At 56.0% G+C, this 16,454-nt stretch overlaps 23 non-coding genes and 4 pseudogenes across 23 annotated transcripts; all 27 read left to right on the forward strand.

Moving 5' to 3' along the window:
* Window positions 1–15: 15 nt before the first annotated feature.
* LOC147855272 (5S ribosomal RNA) lies at window positions 16–134 on the forward strand. The gene has a single exon (XR_015530910.1). It is a non-coding gene; the product is annotated as a 5S ribosomal RNA (ribosomal RNA).
* A 1,038-nt stretch (window positions 135–1,172) lies between these two features.
* LOC147855273 (5S ribosomal RNA) lies at window positions 1,173–1,291 on the forward strand. The gene has a single exon (XR_015530925.1). It is a non-coding gene; the product is annotated as a 5S ribosomal RNA (ribosomal RNA).
* Window positions 1,292–1,762: 471 nt separating this feature from the next.
* On the forward strand, window positions 1,763–1,881 carry LOC147855274 (5S ribosomal RNA). The gene has a single exon (XR_015530911.1). It is a non-coding gene; the product is annotated as a 5S ribosomal RNA (ribosomal RNA).
* Window positions 1,882–2,354: 473 nt separating this feature from the next.
* On the forward strand, window positions 2,355–2,473 carry LOC147855275 (5S ribosomal RNA). Its single transcript, XR_015530912.1, has one exon. It is a non-coding gene; the product is annotated as a 5S ribosomal RNA (ribosomal RNA).
* A 473-nt stretch (window positions 2,474–2,946) lies between these two features.
* Window positions 2,947–3,065, forward strand: LOC147855276 (5S ribosomal RNA). The gene has a single exon (XR_015530938.1). It is a non-coding gene; the product is annotated as a 5S ribosomal RNA (ribosomal RNA).
* A 473-nt stretch (window positions 3,066–3,538) lies between these two features.
* Window positions 3,539–3,657, forward strand: LOC147855277 (5S ribosomal RNA). The gene has a single exon (XR_015530913.1). It is a non-coding gene; the product is annotated as a 5S ribosomal RNA (ribosomal RNA).
* A 473-nt stretch (window positions 3,658–4,130) lies between these two features.
* On the forward strand, window positions 4,131–4,249 carry LOC147855278 (5S ribosomal RNA). Its single transcript, XR_015530914.1, has one exon. It is a non-coding gene; the product is annotated as a 5S ribosomal RNA (ribosomal RNA).
* A 469-nt stretch (window positions 4,250–4,718) lies between these two features.
* Window positions 4,719–4,837, forward strand: LOC147855279 (5S ribosomal RNA). The gene has a single exon (XR_015530940.1). It is a non-coding gene; the product is annotated as a 5S ribosomal RNA (ribosomal RNA).
* Window positions 4,838–5,308: 471 nt separating this feature from the next.
* LOC147855280 (5S ribosomal RNA) lies at window positions 5,309–5,427 on the forward strand. The gene has a single exon (XR_015530935.1). It is a non-coding gene; the product is annotated as a 5S ribosomal RNA (ribosomal RNA).
* Window positions 5,428–5,898: 471 nt separating this feature from the next.
* Window positions 5,899–6,017, forward strand: LOC147855281 (5S ribosomal RNA). Its single transcript, XR_015530934.1, has one exon. It is a non-coding gene; the product is annotated as a 5S ribosomal RNA (ribosomal RNA).
* Window positions 6,018–6,486: 469 nt separating this feature from the next.
* On the forward strand, window positions 6,487–6,605 carry LOC147855282 (5S ribosomal RNA). The gene has a single exon (XR_015530943.1). It is a non-coding gene; the product is annotated as a 5S ribosomal RNA (ribosomal RNA).
* Window positions 6,606–7,076: 471 nt separating this feature from the next.
* On the forward strand, window positions 7,077–7,195 carry LOC147855283 (5S ribosomal RNA). Its single transcript, XR_015530915.1, has one exon. It is a non-coding gene; the product is annotated as a 5S ribosomal RNA (ribosomal RNA).
* Window positions 7,196–7,652: 457 nt separating this feature from the next.
* Window positions 7,653–7,771, forward strand: LOC147855284 (5S ribosomal RNA). Its single transcript, XR_015530921.1, has one exon. It is a non-coding gene; the product is annotated as a 5S ribosomal RNA (ribosomal RNA).
* Window positions 7,772–8,244: 473 nt separating this feature from the next.
* On the forward strand, window positions 8,245–8,363 carry LOC147855285 (5S ribosomal RNA). The gene has a single exon (XR_015530936.1). It is a non-coding gene; the product is annotated as a 5S ribosomal RNA (ribosomal RNA).
* Window positions 8,364–8,836: 473 nt separating this feature from the next.
* Window positions 8,837–8,955, forward strand: LOC147855286 (5S ribosomal RNA). The gene has a single exon (XR_015530916.1). It is a non-coding gene; the product is annotated as a 5S ribosomal RNA (ribosomal RNA).
* A 471-nt stretch (window positions 8,956–9,426) lies between these two features.
* LOC147855287 (5S ribosomal RNA) lies at window positions 9,427–9,545 on the forward strand. The gene has a single exon (XR_015530944.1). It is a non-coding gene; the product is annotated as a 5S ribosomal RNA (ribosomal RNA).
* A 457-nt stretch (window positions 9,546–10,002) lies between these two features.
* LOC147855288 (5S ribosomal RNA) lies at window positions 10,003–10,121 on the forward strand. The gene has a single exon (XR_015530922.1). It is a non-coding gene; the product is annotated as a 5S ribosomal RNA (ribosomal RNA).
* A 473-nt stretch (window positions 10,122–10,594) lies between these two features.
* On the forward strand, window positions 10,595–10,713 carry LOC147855289 (5S ribosomal RNA). The gene has a single exon (XR_015530937.1). It is a non-coding gene; the product is annotated as a 5S ribosomal RNA (ribosomal RNA).
* A 457-nt stretch (window positions 10,714–11,170) lies between these two features.
* LOC147855290 (5S ribosomal RNA) lies at window positions 11,171–11,289 on the forward strand. Its single transcript, XR_015530930.1, has one exon. It is a non-coding gene; the product is annotated as a 5S ribosomal RNA (ribosomal RNA).
* A 473-nt stretch (window positions 11,290–11,762) lies between these two features.
* Window positions 11,763–11,881, forward strand: LOC147855291 (5S ribosomal RNA). The gene has a single exon (XR_015530918.1). It is a non-coding gene; the product is annotated as a 5S ribosomal RNA (ribosomal RNA).
* Window positions 11,882–12,354: 473 nt separating this feature from the next.
* Window positions 12,355–12,473, forward strand: LOC147855292 (5S ribosomal RNA). The gene has a single exon (XR_015530919.1). It is a non-coding gene; the product is annotated as a 5S ribosomal RNA (ribosomal RNA).
* A 469-nt stretch (window positions 12,474–12,942) lies between these two features.
* Window positions 12,943–13,061, forward strand: LOC147855293 (5S ribosomal RNA). The gene has a single exon (XR_015530920.1). It is a non-coding gene; the product is annotated as a 5S ribosomal RNA (ribosomal RNA).
* Window positions 13,062–13,530: 469 nt separating this feature from the next.
* LOC147855294 (5S ribosomal RNA) lies at window positions 13,531–13,649 on the forward strand (annotated as a pseudogene).
* Window positions 13,650–14,118: 469 nt separating this feature from the next.
* LOC147855295 (5S ribosomal RNA) lies at window positions 14,119–14,237 on the forward strand (annotated as a pseudogene).
* Window positions 14,238–14,706: 469 nt separating this feature from the next.
* On the forward strand, window positions 14,707–14,825 carry LOC147855296 (5S ribosomal RNA; annotated as a pseudogene).
* A 460-nt stretch (window positions 14,826–15,285) lies between these two features.
* Window positions 15,286–15,404, forward strand: LOC147855297 (5S ribosomal RNA; annotated as a pseudogene).
* A 479-nt stretch (window positions 15,405–15,883) lies between these two features.
* On the forward strand, window positions 15,884–16,002 carry LOC147855298 (5S ribosomal RNA). Its single transcript, XR_015530945.1, has one exon. It is a non-coding gene; the product is annotated as a 5S ribosomal RNA (ribosomal RNA).
* Window positions 16,003–16,454: the final 452 nt, after the last annotated feature.

The following is a 16,454-nucleotide window of genomic DNA, read 5'->3' on the forward strand; positions in this document are numbered from 1 at the left end:
CGCAGGGCACTGTCGTGGTGCGGTCATACCAGCGCTAATACACCGGATCCCATCAGAACTCCGCAGTTAAGCGCGCTTGGGCCAGAACAGTACTGGGATGGGTGACCTCCCGGGAAGTCCTGGTGCTGCACCCTTTTTGCTTCGAGTCGTGTTCTTTTCGTGCACAGTACAGGGATGGGTGACCACCCGGGAAGTCCTGGGCACGGGTTGCGTCTTTTCCCGCCGGAGCCGTTCCCGTGCGCGTGGGCCTCTTGGCATTCGTAGAGGCGGACGAGAGCATAGGATGGGTGACGCGTAATGGGGGGCATTGTCATTCGGTGTGGGTTGAGAGTGTCATCCGTATCAACGAGAGGGCGTAAGAGGCTTTATGGGGTGGGCATGAGTGGCGAGGTTCGAATCCGGGCAGGGGATATATATATATATATATATATATATACATGTAGTCTTTCTCTAGGATCCAAAGCCTTAGCCTTAGCCTTCGCCGGCGCCCGTCGCGCGTGCGGTTGGGACGGTGACGTGGTGGGTCCCTCGATCTTAGTTGTCCTCGTAGAGCATTTTTGTGTAGGTTGGCATAGCATTAGTACCTCGGAACGCAGGGCACTGTCGTGGTGATCCCATCAGAACTCCGCAGTTAAGCGCGCTTGGGCCAGAACAGTACTGGGATGGGTGACCTCCCGGGAAGTCCTGGTGCTGCACCCTTTTTGCTTCGAGTCGTGTTCTTTTCGTGCACAGTACAGGGATGGGTGACCACCCGGGAAGTCCTGGGCACGGGTTGCGTTCTTTTCCCGCCGGAGCCGTTCCCGTGCGCGTGGGCCTCTTGGCATTCGTAGAGGCGGACGAGAGCATAGGATGGGTGACGCGTAATGGGGGGCATTGTCATTCGGTGTGGGTTGAGAGTGTCATCCGTATCAACGAGAGGGCGTAAGAGGCTTTATGGGGTGGGCATGAGTGGCGAGGTTCGAATCCGGGCAGGGGATATATATATATATATATATATATATACATGTAGTCTTTCTCTAGGATCCAAAGCCTTAGCCTTAGCCTTCGCCGGCGCCCGTCGCGCGTGCGGTTGGGACGGTGACGTGGTGGGTCCCTCGATCTTAGTTGTCCTCGTAGAGCATTTTTGTGTAGGTTGGCATAGCATTAGTACCTCGGAACGCAGGGCATTGTCGTGGTGCGGTCATACCAGCGCTAATACACCGGATCCCATCAGAACTCCGCAGTTAAGCGCGCTTGGGCCAGAACAGTACTGGTATGGGTGACCTCCCGGGAAGTCCTGGTGCTGCACCCTTTTTGCTTCGAGTCGTGTTCTTTTCGTGCACAGTACAGGGATGGGTGACCACCCGGGAAGTCCTGGGCACGGGTTGCGTTCTTTTCCCGCCGGAGCCGTTCCCGTGCGCGTGGGCCTCTTGGCATTCGTAGAGGCGGACGAGAGCATAGGATGGGTGACGCGTAATGGGGGGCATTGTCATTCGGTGTGGGTTGAGAGTGTCATCCGTATCAACGAGAGGGCGTAAGAGGCTTTATGGGGTGGGCATGAGTGGCGAGGTTCGAATCCGGGCAGGGGATATATATATATATATATATATATACATGTAGTCTTTCTCTAGGATCCAAAGCCTTAGCCTTAGCCTTCGCCGGCGCCCGTCGCGCGTGCGGTTGGGACGGTGACGTGGTGGGTCCCTCGATCTTAGTTGTCCTCGTAGAGCATTTTTGTGTAGGTTGGCATAGCATTAGTACCTCGGAACGCAGGGCACTGTCGTGGTGCGGTCATACCAGCGCTAATACACCGGATCCCATCAGAACTCCGCAGTTAAGCGCGCTTGGGCCAGAACAGTACTGGGATGGGTGACCTCCCGGGAAGTCCTGGTGCTGCACCCTTTTTGCTTCGAGTCGTGTTCTTTTCGTGCACAGTACAGGGATGGGTGACCACCCGGGAAGTCCTGGGCACGGGTTGCGTTCTTTTCCCGCCGGAGCCGTTCCCGTGCGCGTGGGCCTCTTGGCATTCGTAGAGGCGGACGAGAGCATAGGATGGGTGACGCGTAATGGGGGGCATTGTCATTCGGTGTGGGTTGAGAGTGTCATCCGTATCAACGAGAGGGCGTAAGAGGCTTTATGGGGTGGGCATGAGTGGCGAGGTTCGAATCCGGGCAGGGGATATATATATATATATATATATATATACATGTAGTCTTTCTCTAGGATCCAAAGCCTTAGCCTTAGCCTTCGCCGGCGCCCGTCGCGCGTGCGGTTGGGACGGTGACGTGGTGGGTCCCTCGATCTTAGTTGTCCTCGTAGAGCATTTTTGTGTAGGTTGGCATAGCATTAGTACCTCGGAACGCAGGGCACTGTCGTGGTGCGGTCATACCAGCGCTAATACACCGGATCCCATCAGAACTCCGCAGTTAAGCGCGCTTGGGCCAGAACAGTACTGGGATGGGTGACCTCCCGGGAAGTCCTGGTGCTGCACCCTTTTTGCTTCGAGTCGTGTTCTTTTCGTGCACAGTACAGGGATGGGTGACCACCCGGGAAGTCCTGGGCACGGGTTGCGTTCTTTTCCCGCCGGAGCCGTTCCCGTGCGCGTGGGCCTCTTGGCATTCGTAGAGGCGGACGAGAGCATAGGATGGGTGACGCGTAATGGGGGGCATTGTCATTCGGTGTGGGTTGAGAGTGTCATCCGTATCAACGAGAGGGCGTAAGAGGCTTTATGGGGTGGGCATGAGTGGCGAGGTTCGAATCCGGGCAGGGGATATATATATATATATATATATATATACATGTAGTCTTTCTCTAGGATCCAAAGCCTTAGCCTTAGCCTTCGCCGGCGCCCGTCGCGCGTGCGGTTGGGACGGTGACGTGGTGGGTCCCTCGATCTTAGTTGTCCTCGTAGAGCATTTTTGTGTAGGTTGGCATAGCATTAGTACCTCGGAACGCAGGGCACTGTCGTGGTGCGGTCATACCAGCGCTAATACACCGGATCCCATCAGAACTCCGCAGTTAAGCGCGCTTGGGCCAGAACAGCACTGGGATGGGTGACCTCCCGGGAAGTCCTGGTGCTGCACCCTTTTTGCTTCGAGTCGTGTTCTTTTCGTGCACAGTACAGGGATGGGTGACCACCCGGGAAGTCCTGGGCACGGGTTGCGTTCTTTTCCCGCCGGAGCCGTTCCCGTGCGCGTGGGCCTCTTGGCATTCGTAGAGGCGGACGAGAGCATAGGATGGGTGACGCGTAATGGGGGGCATTGTCATTCGGTGTGGGTTGAGAGTGTCATCCGTATCAACGAGAGGGCGTAAGAGGCTTTATGGGGTGGGCATGAGTGGCGAGGTTCGAATCCGGGCAGGGGATATATATATATATATATATATATATACATGTAGTCTTTCTCTAGGATCCAAAGCCTTAGCCTTAGCCTTCGCCGGCGCCCGTCGCGCGTGCGGTTGGGACGGTGACGTGGTGGGTCCCTCGATCTTAGTTGTCCTCGTAGAGCATTTTTGTGTAGGTTGGCATAGCATTAGTACCTCGGAACGCAGGGCACTGTCGTGGTGCGGTCATACCAGCGCTAATACACCGGATCCCATCAGAACTCCGCAGTTAAGCGCGCTTGGGCCAGAACAGTACTGGGATGGGTGACCTCCCGGGAAGTCCTGGTGCTGCACCCTTTTTGCTTCGAGTCGTGTTCTTTTCGTGCACAGTACAGGGATGGGTGACCACCCGGGAAGTCCTGGGCACGGGTTGCGTTCTTTTCCCGCCGGAGCCGTTCCCGTGCGCGTGGGCCTCTTGGCATTCGTAGAGGCGGACGAGAGCATAGGATGGGTGACGCGTAATGGGGGGCATTGTCATTCGGTGTGGGTTGAGAGTGTCATCCGTATCAACGAGAGGGCGTAAGAGGCTTTATGGGGTGGGCATGAGTGGCGAGGTTCGAATCCGGGCAGGGGATATATATATATATATATATATATATACATGTAGTCTTTCTCTAGGATCCAAAGCCTTAGCCTTAGCCTTCGCCGGCGCCCGTCGCGCGTGCGGTTGGGACGGTGACGTGGTGGGTCCCTCGATCTTAGTTGTCCTCGTAGAGCATTTTTGTGTAGGTTGGCATAGCATTAGTACCTCGGAACGCAGGGCACTGTCGTGGTGCGGTCATACCAGCGCTAATACACCGGATCCCATCAGAACTCCGCAGTTAAGCGCGCTTGGGCCAGAACAGTACTGGGATGGGTGACCTCCCGGGAAGTCCTGGTGCTGCACCCTTTTTGCTTCGAGTCGTGTTCTTTTCGTGCACAGTACAGGGATGGGTGACCACCCGGGAAGTCCTGGGCACGGGTTGCGTTCTTTTCCCGCCGGAGCCGTTCCCGTGCGCGTGGGCCTCTTGGCATTCGTAGAGGCGGACGAGAGCATAGGATGGGTGACGCGTAATGGGGGGCATTGTCATTCGGTGTGGGTTGAGAGTGTCATCCGTATCAACGAGAGGGCGTAAGAGGCTTTATGGGGTGGGCATGAGTGGCGAGGTTCGAATCCGGGCAGGGGATATATATATATATATATATATACATGTAGTCTTTCTCTAGGATCCAAAGCCTTAGCCTTAGCCTTCGCCGGCGCCCGTCGCGCGTGCGGTTGGGACGGTGACGTGGTGGGTCCCTCGATCTTAGTTGTCCTCGTAGAGCATTTTTGTGTAGGTTGGCATAGCATTAGTACCTCGGAACGCAGGGCATTGTCGTGGTGCGGTCATACCAGCGCTAATACACCGGATCCCATCAGAACTCCGCAGTTAAGCGCGCTTGGGCCAGAACAGCACTGGGATGGGTGACCTCCCGGGAAGTCCTGGTGCTGCACCCTTTTTGCTTCGAGTCGTGTTCTTTTCGTGCACAGTACAGGGATGGGTGACCACCCGGGAAGTCCTGGGCACGGGTTGCGTTCTTTTCCCGCCGGAGCCGTTCCCGTGCGCGTGGGCCTCTTGGCATTCGTAGAGGCGGACGAGAGCATAGGATGGGTGACGCGTAATGGGGGGCATTGTCATTCGGTGTGGGTTGAGAGTGTCATCCGTATCAACGAGAGGGCGTAAGAGGCTTTATGGGGTGGGCATGAGTGGCGAGGTTCGAATCCGGGCAGGGGATATATATATATATATATATATATACATGTAGTCTTTCTCTAGGATCCAAAGCCTTAGCCTTAGCCTTCGCCGGCGCCCGTCGCGCGTGCGGTTGGGACGGTGACGTGGTGGGTCCCTCGATCTTAGTTGTCCTCGTAGAGCATTTTTGTGTAGGTTGGCATAGCATTAGTACCTCGGAACGCAGGGCATTGTCGTGGTGCCGTCATACCAGCGCTAATACACCGGATCCCATCAGAACTCCGCAGTTAAGCGCGCTTGGGCCAGAACAGTACTGGGATGGGTGACCTCCCGGGAAGTCCTGGTGCTGCACCCTTTTTGCTTCGAGTCGTGTTCTTTTCGTGCACAGTACAGGGATGGGTGACCACCCGGGAAGTCCTGGGCACGGGTTGCGTTCTTTTCCCGCCGGAGCCGTTCCCGTGCGCGTGGGCCTCTTGGCATTCGTAGAGGCGGACGAGAGCATAGGATGGGTGACGCGTAATGGGGGGCATTGTCATTCGGTGTGGGTTGAGAGTGTCATCCGTATCAACGAGAGGGCGTAAGAGGCTTTATGGGGTGGGCATGAGTGGCGAGGTTCGAATCCGGGCAGGGGATATATATATATATATATATATATACATGTAGTCTTTCTCTAGGATCCAAAGCCTTAGCCTTAGCCTTCGCCGGCGCCCGTCGCGCGTGCGGTTGGGACGGTGACGTGGTGGGTCCCTCGATCTTAGTTGTCCTCGTAGAGCATTTTTGTGTAGGTTGGCATAGCATTAGTACCTCGGAACGCAGGGCACTGTCGTGGTGCGGTCATACCAGCGCTAATACACCGGATCCCATCAGAACCCCGCAGTTAAGCGCGCTTGGGCCAGAACAGTACTGGGATGGGTGACCTCCCGGGAAGTCCTGGTGCTGCACCCTTTTTGCTTCGAGTCGTGTTCTTTTCGTGCACAGTACAGGGATGGGTGACCACCCGGGAAGTCCTGGGCACGGGTTGCGTTCTTTTCCCGCCGGAGCCGTTCCCGTGCGCGTGGGCCTCTTGGCATTCGTAGAGGCGGACGAGAGCATAGGATGGGTGACGCGTAATGGGGGGCATTGTCATTCGGTGTGGGTTGAGAGTGTCATCCGTATCAACGAGAGGGCGTAAGAGGCTTTATGGGGTGGGCATGAGTGGCGAGGTTCGAATCCGGGCAGGGGATATATATATATATATATATATACATGTAGTCTTTCTCTAGGATCCAAAGCCTTAGCCTTAGCCTTCGCCGGCGCCCGTCGCGCGTGCGGTTGGGACGGTGACGTGGTGGGTCCCTCGATCTTAGTTGTCCTCGTAGAGCATTTTTGTGTAGGTTGGCATAGCATTAGTACCTCGGAACGCAGGGCACTGTCGTGGTGCGGTCATACCAGCGCTAATACACCGGATCCCATCAGAACTCTGCAGTTAAGCGCGCTTGGGCCAGAACAGCACTGGGATGGGTGACCTCCCGGGAAGTCCTGGTGCTGCACCCTTTTTGCTTCGAGTCGTGTTCTTTTCGTGCACAGTACAGGGATGGGTGACCACCCGGGAAGTCCTGGGCACGGGTTGCGTTCTTTTCCCGCCGGAGCCGTTCCCGTGCGCGTGGGCCTCTTGGCATTCGTAGAGGCGGACGAGAGCATAGGATGGGTGACGCGTAATGGGGGGCATTGTCATTCGGTGTGGGTTGAGAGTGTCATCCGTATCAACGAGAGGGCGTAAGAGGCTTTATGGGGTGGGCATGAGTGGCGAGGTTCGAATCCGGGCAGGGGATATATATATATATATATATATATACATGTAGTCTTTCTCTAGGATCCAAAGCCTTAGCCTTAGCCTTCGCCGGCGCCCGTCGCGCGTGCGGTTGGGACGGTGACGTGGTGGGTCCCTCGATCTTAGTTGTCCTCGTAGAGCATTTTTGTGTAGGTTGGCATAGCATTAGTACCTCGGAACGCAGGGCACTGTCGTGGTGCGGTCATACCAGCGCTAATACACCGGATCCCATCAGAACTCCGCAGTTAAGCGCGCTTGGGCCAGAACAGTACTGGGATGGGTGACCTCCCGGGAAGTCCTGGTGCTGCACCCTTTTTGCTTCGAGTCGTGTTCTTTTCGTGCACAGTACAGGGATGGGTGACCACCCGGGAAGTCCTGGGCACGGGTTGCGTTCTTTTCCCGCCGGAGCCGTTCCCGTGCGCGTGGGCCTCTTGGCATTCGTAGAGGCGGACGAGAGCATAGGATGGGTGACGCGTAATGGGGGGCATTGTCATTCGGTGTGGGTTGAGAGTGTCATCCGTATCAACGAGAGGGCGTAAGAGGCTTTATGGGGTGGGCATGAGTGGCGAGGTTCGAATCCGGGCAGGGGATATATATATACATGTAGTCTTTCTCTAGGATCCAAAGCCTTAGCCTTAGCCTTCGCCGGCGCCCGTCGCGCGTGCGGTTGGGACGGTGACGTGGTGGGTCCCTCGATCTTAGTTGTCCTCGTAGAGCATTTTTGTGTAGGTTGGCATAGCATTAGTACCTCGGAACGCAGGGCATTGTCGTGGTGCGGTCATACCAGCGCTAATACACCGGATCCCATCAGAACTCCGCAGTTAAGCGCGCTTGGGCCAGAACAGTACTGGGATGGGTGACCTACCGGGAAGTCCTGGTGCTGCACCCTTTTTGCTTCGAGTCGTGTTCTTTTCGTGCACAGTACAGGGATGGGTGACCACCCGGGAAGTCCTGGGCACGGGTTGCGTTCTTTTCCCGCCGGAGCCGTTCCCGTGCGCGTGGGCCTCTTGGCATTCGTAGAGGCGGACGAGAGCATAGGATGGGTGACGCGTAATGGGGGGCATTGTCATTCGGTGTGGGTTGAGAGTGTCATCCGTATCAACGAGAGGGCGTAAGAGGCTTTATGGGGTGGGCATGAGTGGCGAGGTTCGAATCCGGGCAGGGGATATATATATATATATATATATATATACATGTAGTCTTTCTCTAGGATCCAAAGCCTTAGCCTTAGCCTTCGCCGGCGCCCGTCGCGCGTGCGGTTGGGACGGTGACGTGGTGGGTCCCTCGATCTTAGTTGTCCTCGTAGAGCATTTTTGTGTAGGTTGGCATAGCATTAGTACCTCGGAACGCAGGGCATTGTCGTGGTGCCGTCATACCAGCGCTAATACACCGGATCCCATCAGAACTCCGCAGTTAAGCGCGCTTGGGCCAGAACAGTACTGGGATGGGTGACCTCCCGGGAAGTCCTGGTGCTGCACCCTTTTTGCTTCGAGTCGTGTTCTTTTCGTGCACAGTACAGGGATGGGTGACCACCCGGGAAGTCCTGGGCACGGGTTGCGTTCTTTTCCCGCCGGAGCCGTTCCCGTGCGCGTGGGCCTCTTGGCATTCGTAGAGGCGGACGAGAGCATAGGATGGGTGACGCGTAATGGGGGGCATTGTCATTCGGTGTGGGTTGAGAGTGTCATCCGTATCAACGAGAGGGCGTAAGAGGCTTTATGGGGTGGGCATGAGTGGCGAGGTTCGAATCCGGGCAGGGGATATATATATATATATATATATATATACATGTAGTCTTTCTCTAGGATCCAAAGCCTTAGCCTTAGCCTTCGCCGGCGCCCGTCGCGCGTGCGGTTGGGACGGTGACGTGGTGGGTCCCTCGATCTTAGTTGTCCTCGTAGAGCATTTTTGTGTAGGTTGGCATAGCATTAGTACCTCGGAACGCAGGGCACTGTCGTGGTGCGGTCATACCAGCGCTAATACACCGGATCCCATCAGAACTCCGCAGTTAAGCGCGCTTGGGCCAGAACAGTACTGGGATGGGTGACCTCCCGGGAAGTCCTGGTGCTGCACCCTTTTTGCTTCGAGTCGTGTTCTTTTCGTGCACAGTACAGGGATGGGTGACCACCCGGGAAGTCCTGGGCACGGGTTGCGTTCTTTTCCCGCCGGAGCCGTTCCCGTGCGCGTGGGCCTCTTGGCATTCGTAGAGGCGGACGAGAGCATAGGATGGGTGACGCGTAATGGGGGGCATTGTCATTCGGTGTGGGTTGAGAGTGTCATCCGTATCAACGAGAGGGCGTAAGAGGCTTTATGGGGTGGGCATGAGTGGCGAGGTTCGAATCCGGGCAGGGGATATATATATATATATATATATATACATGTAGTCTTTCTCTAGGATCCAAAGCCTTAGCCTTAGCCTTCGCCGGCGCCCGTCGCGCGTGCGGTTGGGACGGTGACGTGGTGGGTCCCTCGATCTTAGTTGTCCTCGTAGAGCATTTTTGTGTAGGTTGGCATAGCATTAGTACCTCGGAACGCAGGGCACTGTCGTGGTGCGGTCATACCAGCGCTAATACACCGGATCCCATCAGAACTCTGCAGTTAAGCGCGCTTGGGCCAGAACAGCACTGGGATGGGTGACCTCCCGGGAAGTCCTGGTGCTGCACCCTTTTTGCTTCGAGTCGTGTTCTTTTCGTGCACAGTACAGGGATGGGTGACCACCCGGGAAGTCCTGGGCACGGGTTGCGTTCTTTTCCCGCCGGAGCCGTTCCCGTGCGCGTGGGCCTCTTGGCATTCGTAGAGGCGGACGAGAGCATAGGATGGGTGACGCGTAATGGGGGGCATTGTCATTCGGTGTGGGTTGAGAGTGTCATCCGTATCAACGAGAGGGCGTAAGAGGCTTTATGGGGTGGGCATGAGTGGCGAGGTTCGAATCCGGGCAGGGGATATATATATACATGTAGTCTTTCTCTAGGATCCAAAGCCTTAGCCTTAGCCTTCGCCGGCGCCCGTCGCGCGTGCGGTTGGGACGGTGACGTGGTGGGTCCCTCGATCTTAGTTGTCCTCGTAGAGCATTTTTGTGTAGGTTGGCATAGCATTAGTACCTCGGAACGCAGGGCATTGTCGTGGTGCGGTCATACCAGCGCTAATACACCGGATCCCATCAGAACTCCGCAGTTAAGCGCGCTTGGGCCAGAACAGTACTGGGATGGGTGACCTACCGGGAAGTCCTGGTGCTGCACCCTTTTTGCTTCGAGTCGTGTTCTTTTCGTGCACAGTACAGGGATGGGTGACCACCCGGGAAGTCCTGGGCACGGGTTGCGTTCTTTTCCCGCCGGAGCCGTTCCCGTGCGCGTGGGCCTCTTGGCATTCGTAGAGGCGGACGAGAGCATAGGATGGGTGACGCGTAATGGGGGGCATTGTCATTCGGTGTGGGTTGAGAGTGTCATCCGTATCAACGAGAGGGCGTAAGAGGCTTTATGGGGTGGGCATGAGTGGCGAGGTTCGAATCCGGGCAGGGGATATATATATATATATATATATATATACATGTAGTCTTTCTCTAGGATCCAAAGCCTTAGCCTTAGCCTTCGCCGGCGCCCGTCGCGCGTGCGGTTGGGACGGTGACGTGGTGGGTCCCTCGATCTTAGTTGTCCTCGTAGAGCATTTTTGTGTAGGTTGGCATAGCATTAGTACCTCGGAACGCAGGGCATTGTCGTGGTGCCGTCATACCAGCGCTAATACACCGGATCCCATCAGAACTCCGCAGTTAAGCGCGCTTGGGCCAGAACAGTACTGGGATGGGTGACCTCCCGGGAAGTCCTGGTGCTGCACCCTTTTTGCTTCGAGTCGTGTTCTTTTCGTGCACAGTACAGGGATGGGTGACCACCCGGGAAGTCCTGGGCACGGGTTGCGTTCTTTTCCCGCCGGAGCCGTTCCCGTGCGCGTGGGCCTCTTGGCATTCGTAGAGGCGGACGAGAGCATAGGATGGGTGACGCGTAATGGGGGGCATTGTCATTCGGTGTGGGTTGAGAGTGTCATCCGTATCAACGAGAGGGCGTAAGAGGCTTTATGGGGTGGGCATGAGTGGCGAGGTTCGAATCCGGGCAGGGGATATATATATACATGTAGTCTTTCTCTAGGATCCAAAGCCTTAGCCTTAGCCTTCGCCGGCGCCCGTCGCGCGTGCGGTTGGGACGGTGACGTGGTGGGTCCCTCGATCTTAGTTGTCCTCGTAGAGCATTTTTGTGTAGGTTGGCATAGCATTAGTACCTCGGAACGCAGGGCACTGTCGTGGCGCGGTCATACCAGCGCTAATACACCGGATCCCATCAGAACTCCGCAGTTAAGCGCGCTTGGGCCAGAACAGTACTGGGATGGGTGACCTCCCGGGAAGTCCTGGTGCTGCACCCTTTTTGCTTCGAGTCGTGTTCTTTTCGTGCACAGTACAGGGATGGGTGACCACCCGGGAAGTCCTGGGCACGGGTTGCGTTCTTTTCCCGCCGGAGCCGTTCCCGTGCGCGTGGGCCTCTTGGCATTCGTAGAGGCGGACGAGAGCATAGGATGGGTGACGCGTAATGGGGGGCATTGTCATTCGGTGTGGGTTGAGAGTGTCATCCGTATCAACGAGAGGGCGTAAGAGGCTTTATGGGGTGGGCATGAGTGGCGAGGTTCGAATCCGGGCAGGGGATATATATATATATATATATATATATACATGTAGTCTTTCTCTAGGATCCAAAGCCTTAGCCTTAGCCTTCGCCGGCGCCCGTCGCGCGTGCGGTTGGGACGGTGACGTGGTGGGTCCCTCGATCTTAGTTGTCCTCGTAGAGCATTTTTGTGTAGGTTGGCATAGCATTAGTACCTCGGAACGCAGGGCACTGTCGTGGTGCGGTCATACCAGCGCTAATACACCGGATCCCATCAGAACTCCGCAGTTAAGCGCGCTTGGGCCAGAACAGTACTGGGATGGGTGACCTCCCGGGAAGTCCTGGTGCTGCACCCTTTTTGCTTCGAGTCGTGTTCTTTTCGTGCACAGTACAGGGATGGGTGACCACCCGGGAAGTCCTGGGCACGGGTTGCGTTCTTTTCCCGCCGGAGCCGTTCCCGTGCGCGTGGGCCTCTTGGCATTCGTAGAGGCGGACGAGAGCATAGGATGGGTGACGCGTAATGGGGGGCATTGTCATTCGGTGTGGGTTGAGAGTGTCATCCGTATCAACGAGAGGGCGTAAGAGGCTTTATGGGGTGGGCATGAGTGGCGAGGTTCGAATCCGGGCAGGGGATATATATATATATATATATATATATACATGTAGTCTTTCTCTAGGATCCAAAGCCTTAGCCTTAGCCTTCGCCGGCGCCCGTCGCGCGTGCGGTTGGGACGGTGACGTGGTGGGTCCCTCGATCTTAGTTGTCCTCGTAGAGCATTTTTGTGTAGGTTGGCATAGCATTAGTACCTCGGAACGCAGGGCACTGTCGTGGTGCGGTCATACCAGCGCTAATACACCGGATCCCATCAGAACTCCGCAGTTAAGCGCGCTTGGGCCAGAACAGTACTGGGATGGGTGACCTCCCGGGAAGTCCTGGTGCTGCACCCTTTTTGCTTCGAGTCGTGTTCTTTTCGTGCACAGTACAGGGATGGGTGACCACCCGGGAAGTCCTGGGCACGGGTTGCGTTCTTTTCCCGCCGGAGCCGTTCCCGTGCGCGTGGGCCTCTTGGCATTCGTAGAGGCGGACGAGAGCATAGGATGGGTGACGCGTAATGGGGGGCATTGTCATTCGGTGTGGGTTGAGAGTGTCATCCGTATCAACGAGAGGGCGTAAGAGGCTTTATGGGGTGGGCATGAGTGGCGAGGTTCGAATCCGGGCAGGGGATATATATATATATATATATATACATGTAGTCTTTCTCTAGGATCCAAAGCCTTAGCCTTAGCCTTCGCCGGCGCCCGTCGCGCGTGCGGTTGGGACGGTGACGTGGTGGGTCCCTCGATCTTAGTTGTCCTCGTAGAGCATTTTTGTGTAGGTTGGCATAGCATTAGTACCTCGGAACGCAGGGCACTGTCGTGGTGCGGTCATACCAGCGCTAATACACCGGATCCCATCAGAACTCCGCAGTTAAGGGCGCTTGGGCCAGAACAGTACTGGGATGGGTGACCTCCCGGGAAGTCCTGGTGCTGCACCCTTTTTGCTTCGAGTCGTGTTCTTTTCGTGCACAGTACTGGGATGGGTGACCTCCCGGGAAGTCCTGGGCACGGGTTGCGTTCTTTTCCCGCCGGAGCCGTTCCCGTGCGCGTGGGCCTCTTGGCATTCGTAGAGGCGGACGAGAGCATAGGATGGGTGACGCGTAATGAGGGGCATTGTCATTCGGTGTGGGTTGAGAGTGTCATCCGTATCACCGAGAGGGCGTAAGAGGCTTTATGGGGTGGGCATGAGTGGCGAGGTTCGAATCCGGGCAGGGGATATATATATATATATATATGTACATGTAGTCTTTCTCTAGGATCCAAAGCCTTAGCCTTAGCCTTCGCCGGCGCCCGTCGCGCGTGCGGTTGGGACGGTGACGTGGTGGGTCCCTCGATCTTAGTTGTCCTCGTAGAGCATTTTTGTGTAGGTTGGCATAGCATTAGTACCTCGGAACGCAGGGCACTGTCGTGGTGCGGTCATACCAGCGCTAATACACCGGATCCCATCAGAACTCCGCAGTTAAGCGGGCTTGGGCCAGAACAATACTGGGATGGGTGACATCTCGGGAAGTCCTGGTGCTGCATCGTTTTTGCTTCGAGTCGTGTTCTTTTCGTGCACAGTACTGGGATGGGTGACCTCCCGGGAAGACCTGGGCACGGGTTGCGTTCTTTTCCCGCCGGAGCCGTTCCCGTGCGCGTGGGCCTCTTGGCATTCGTAGAGGCGGACGAGAGCATAGGATGGGTGACACGTAATGAGGGGCATTGTCATTCGGTGTGGGTTGAGAGTGTCATCCGTATCAACGAGAGGGCGTAAGAGGCTTTATGGGGTGGGCATGAGTGGCGAGGTTCGAATCCGGGCAGGGGATATATATATATATATATATATACATGTAGTCTTTCTCTAGGATCCAAAGCCTTAGCCTTAGCCTCCGCCGGCGCCCGTCGCGCGTGCGGTTGGGACGGTGACGTGGTGGGTCCCTCGATCTTAGTTGTCCTCGTAGAGAATATTTGTGTAGGTTGGCATAGAATTAGTACCTCGGAACGCAGGGCACTGTCATGGTGGGGTCATACCAGCGCTAATACACCGGATCACATCAGAACTCCGCAGTTAAGGGCGGTTGGGCCATAACAGTACTGGGATGGGTGACCTCCCGGGAAGTCCTGGTGCTGCATCCTTTTTGCTTCGAGTCGTGTTCTTTTCGTGCACAGTACTGGGATGGGTGACCTCCCGGGAAATCCTGGGCACGGGTTGCGTTCTTTTCCCGCCGGAGCCGTTCCCGTGCGCGTGGGCCTCTTGGCATTCGTAGAGGCGGACTAGAGCATAGGATGGGTGACGCGTAATGAGGGGCATTGTCATTCGGTGTGGGTTGAGAGTGTCATCCGTATCAACGAGAGGGCGTAAGAGGCTTTATGGGGTGGGCATGAGTGGCGAGGTTCGAATCCGGGCAGGGGATATATATATATATATATATGTACATGTAGTCTTTCTCTAGGATCCAAAGCCTTAGCCTTAGCCTTCGCCGGCGCCCGTCGCGCGTGCGGTTGGGACGGTGACGTGGTGGGTCCCTCGATCTTAGTTGTCCTCGTAGAGCATTTTTGTGTAGGTTGGCATAGCATTAGTACCTCGGAACGCAGGGCACTGTCGTGGTGCGGTCATACCAGCGTTAATACACCGGATCGCATTAGAACTCCGCAGTTAAGCGCGCTTGGGCCAGAACAGTACTGGGATGGGTGACATCCCGGGAAGTCCTGGTGCTGCATCCTTTTTGCTTCGAGTCGTGTTCTTTTCGTGCACAGTACTGGGATGGGTGACCTCCCGGGAAGTCCTGGGCACGGGTTGCGTTCTTTTCCCGCCGGAGCCGTTCCCGTGCGCGTGGGCCTCTTGGCATTCGTAGAGGCGGACGAGAGCATAGGATGGGTGACACGTAATGAGGGGCATTGTCATTCGGTGTGGGTTGAGAGTGTCATCCGTATCAACGAGAGGGCGTAAGAGGCTTTATGGGGTGGGCATGAGTGGCGAGGTTCGAATCCGGGCAGGGGATATATATATATATATATATATACATGTAGTCTTTCTCTAGGATCCAAAGCCTTAGCCTTAGCCTTCGCCGGCGCCCGTCGCGCGTGCGGTTGGGACGGTGACGTGGTGGGTCCCTCGATCTTAGTTGTCCTCGTAGAGAATATTTGTGTAGGTTGGCATACCTCGGAACGCAGGGCACTGTCGTGGTGCGGTCATACCAGCGTTAATACACCGGATCGCATCAGAACTCCGCAGTTAAGGGCGCTTGGGCCATAACAGTACTGGGATGGGTGACATCCCGGGAAGTCCTGGTGCTGCACCCTTTTTGCTTCGAGTCGTGTTCTTTTCGTGCACAGTACTGGGATGGGTGACCTCCCGGGAAGTCCTGGGCACGGGTTGCGTTCTTTTCCCGCCGGAACCGTTCCCGTGCGCGTGGGCCTCTTGGCATTCGTAGAGGCGGACTAGAGCATAGGATGGGTGACGCGTAATGAGGGGCATTGTCATTCTGTGTGGGTTGAGAGTGTCATCCGTATCAACGAGAGGGCGTAAGAGGCTTTATGGGGTGGGCATGAGTGGCGAGGTTCGAATCCGGGCAGGGGATATATATATATATATATATATATATATATATACATGTAGTCTTTCTCTAGGATCCAAAGCCTTAGCCTTAGCCTTCGCCGGCGCCCGTCGCGCGTGCGGTTGGGACGGTGACGTGGTGGGTCCCTCGATCTTAGTTGTCCTCGTAGAGCATTTTTGTGTAGGTTGGCATAGCATTAGTACCTCGGAACGCAGGGCACTGTCGTGGTCCGGTCATACCAGCGTTAATACACCGGATCCCATCAGAACTCCGTAGTTAAGCGCGCTTGGGCCAGAACAGTACTGGGATGGGTGACCTCCCGTGAAGTCCTGGTGCTGCACCCTTTTTGCTTCGAGTCGTGTTCTTTTCGTGCACAGTACTGGGATGGGTGACCTCCCGGGAAGTCCTGGGCACGGGTTGCGTTCTTTTCCCGCCGGAGCCGTTCCCGTGCGCGTGGGCCTCTTGGCATTCGTAGAGGCGGACGAGAGCATAGGATGGGTGACGCGTAATGAGGGGCATTGTCATTCGGTGTGGGTTGAGAGTGTCATCCGTATCAACGAGAGGGCGTAAGAGGCTTTATGGGGTGGGCATGAGTGGCGAGGTTCGAATCCGGGCAGGGGATATATATATATATATACAGGTAGTCTTTCTCTAGGATCCAAAGCCTTAGCCTTAGCCTTCGCCGGCGCCCGTCGCGCGTGCGGTTGGGACGGTGACGTGGTGGGTCCCTCGATCTTAGTTGTCCTCGTAGAGCATTTTTGTGTAGGTTGGCATAGCATTAGTACCTCGGAACGCA

The sequence above is a fragment of the Azolla caroliniana genome, unplaced genomic scaffold (genome assembly GCF_043228905.1).
Source record: "Azolla caroliniana isolate FFs.n. ecotype wild unplaced genomic scaffold, voAzoCaro1.0.p SCAF_14, whole genome shotgun sequence".
NCBI classification, from domain to species: domain Eukaryota; kingdom Viridiplantae; phylum Streptophyta; class Polypodiopsida; order Salviniales; family Salviniaceae; genus Azolla; species Azolla caroliniana.